Source organism: Apteryx mantelli, unplaced genomic scaffold (genome assembly GCF_036417845.1).
Source record: "Apteryx mantelli isolate bAptMan1 unplaced genomic scaffold, bAptMan1.hap1 HAP1_SCAFFOLD_34, whole genome shotgun sequence".
Classification (NCBI taxonomy): Eukaryota; Metazoa; Chordata; class Aves; order Apterygiformes; family Apterygidae; genus Apteryx; species Apteryx mantelli.
In genome coordinates this window covers 2,800,845-2,803,766 of record NW_027118693.1, presented here as the reverse complement: position 1 = coordinate 2,803,766, position 2,922 = coordinate 2,800,845, and the positions used below count along the sequence as shown (strand labels likewise).

General features: G+C 51.7%; 1 pseudogene; it reads right to left on the bottom strand.

Moving 5' to 3' along the window:
- Nucleotides 1-377: 377 nt before the first annotated feature.
- LOC136996326 (olfactory receptor 6F1-like) lies at nucleotides 378-1,334 on the bottom strand (annotated as a pseudogene).
- Nucleotides 1,335-2,922: the final 1,588 nt, after the last annotated feature.

Sequence of the window (2,922 nt, the reverse complement as noted above, 5' to 3'; positions counted from 1 at the left end):
AAGGAACCTGCAGTCAGGAAAGTACTGCCACTCCCCATCTCCCTCCCTGTCCGCTCACATTTCACCCCAGATGAATTCCCTCTCAACACAGGAGGAAGAAAAAAAAAAAAGAAAAAAGACAACATTGTAAAATTTCCCATGCACAGCAACACCACTTTGTCTGTCAAGGAAGCAACAAGAATGGGACATTATTTCCCTTCCCTTCTAAACCATGCAATTTAATCGATTTAATATCCTCTCTTCCCTTCTGCTTTCCACCAATATTCTCATTGCTGTGTTCCTCTCAGGGGTTACCTAATGTGCAGCCTACTATTTCCCATATTGACTTTACTACTTTGCAGAACCAGCAGTGTGTTGTACAGAGGAGTGCAAAACTGCTATGAGCTCTGGGTACAAGCCAGAGCATTCCTGACCACTTTTCTGAGGGCCTCCCTGACCTCCCTGTTCCGCAAGCTGTAGATGAGAGGGTTGAGCAGGGGCGTGAGGACGGTGTAGAAAAAGGAGAAGACTTTGTTGAGCTGCCTCAGAGGGGCTGTTCTGGCTATCAGGTAGACAACGGTGAGGGTGCCATAGAAAACCGTGACAACGGTGAGGTGAGAGGAGCAGGTGGAGAAGGCCTTCTGCCTGCCCGCACTAGATGGGATCTTCAGGATAGCAGCTATGATGCACACATAGGATGCCAGCGTGAATAGGAAGGGGGAGACTACATCCAAGAGAGTGTGAAACCTAGTAGTTTGACAACACTGGTGTCACTGCAGGCAAGCTCCAGCAAAGGGATAAAATCACAGAAGAAGTGGTCCATTGCCTTGGGGCCACAGAACCTTAAGTGGGATAAGAAAAAAGTGGCTATTGTAGTGAGAAGGAATCCCAGTAGCCACGATGCTGCTGCCAGCCGTAGAGAGACCTTCCAGGTCATGAGGCTTGCATAGAGCAGGGGCTGGCATATGGCCAAGTACCGATCGCAGGCCATGGCTGTGAGCAGGAAACACTCAGTAGCTGCAAAAGAACCAAAGAAATAGAGCTGAGCCATACAGTCATGAGCAGAGATGGTCCTGTCCCCAGCCAGGAAGCTGGCCAGCAGCCGGGGCAGGATGGTGGAGTTGTAGCAAGTCTCCAAGGAGGACAGATTGCCCAGGAAGAAGTAAGTACATGGGAGCGTGCAGATGCTGGTCTGCCACCACGAGCACAACGATGAGGATGTTCCCAGACACGATGACCAAGTAGATCATAAGCAAGAGGAGGAAGAGTGGTGTCTGGAGTGAGGGGACACTCTCCATTCCCAACAGGAGAAACTCTACTGGTGATGTGCGGTTGTCCCATTCCCCTTTCTCCATGAATCACCGCAGGTCCCTCATTCCTCTTTTGCCAGCAAGGCAACCTACAAGAAAGAGGATTCATTTCTTTCTTTTGTTCTTGTATAAAAGAATCGTGGAGGAAGTTTCTGTCAGAGAAAACACGGACTTTGGCCCTTCTCTGACTGTGTTTGTGTCCGCTTTATGGCCTCCAGGACTAGGGAAAGGAGAGAATATGGTTCTCCCGGAGACTTAAGCCGTGTATCTAAAGAGAAGCCTCTTCTAGGGGAACCACAGAGGTGAGCTACTCCACGGAGGTGCTCATTTCCTGCTTGCGGGGGGAGTTAGAGGAGAGAAAGCATTCACTCAGCCTGTGACAGGGTCTCTCCTACACCTGAAGTTATTCTGAAGAGCAACCACAGTCCCTACCAGGCAAGAAAATCCCTTTATGTGAGCACATCATGCCAGAAGCCCTTTCTCCCCAAAGGAGGAGGAGGGGCACTGCACCAAACAGCTGATTTCAGCTCTCTGAAACACTTGTCTTGGAAGGGACAGGCTGCATGCTTCCTTTGACAGTGTGTGGATCAGGAGTTGACATCAATGGCACCATGCAGCATGACTGCGTGAGAGGGCTCTCAGAGAGGCCCCCACAGGCTTGAGAGAGACAAGTGAGATAGATGTGAGAGAAGATGGACACCTGAGCTGATCAGCCAATATGGGCAAGAGAGATTTTGAGCAGGGTGGAAGAGAAGAGCACAGGGAAGATCATTCGCTTTGTGTAGTTCCCCCCTCAGCAATGGTTTCTGAGGGCTTTGGGGCTGCCTCGCGGTGCAGCCCAGCAGCTGGACCTCAGCCCTGACAGCTGTACTCGCGAGGCTCCCTGAGCAGCTTTGCTGGGAGCAGGGGTGGGTGTCTCCATGGTGAGTGCTGGGTGAGATTGGGAAGAAGCATTGTTCCCCTCCTGTTAAAGGCAGATGCCCAAGATATGCCCAAGGGCTACAAAGATGATTAGGGGACTGGAGCATCTCTCTTTTGAGGAAAGGCTGAGAGAGCTGGGCCTGTTTAGCCTAGAGAAGAGAAGGCTGAGAGGAGATCTTATCAACGTGTACAAGTATCTGAAGGGAGGGTGTCGAGAGGATGGGACCAGACTCTTTTCAGTGGTGCCCAGCGACAGGACGCGAGGCAATGGGCACAAACTGAAACACAGACAATTCCATCTGAACATGAGGAAATACTTTTTCACTGTGAGGGTGACAGAGCACTGGAAGAGGTTGCCCAGAGAGGTGGTGGAGTCTCCTTCTCTGGAGATATTCCAAACCCGCCTGGACGCGATCCTGTGCAATGTGCTCTAGGTGACCCTGCTTGAGCAGGGGGGTTGGACTAGATGGTCTCCAGAGGTCCCTTCCAACCTCAGCGATTCCGTGATTCTGCGATATGCCCGTGTGCATGGCCAGGGAATTCCCTGCTGGAGAAACACAGCCCTCTACCTGGATCCCACCTCCCAGCTGAGGTGTGGGTGCCCCCGGCAGGGCCCTGGGGTGGCCCAGGAGCAGCAAAGGCATAAAGTCTAACTCTGCACCCACTGGCAAGCTCACCAGCACTCTGCTCATCAAACAAGGGAATCGAGGAA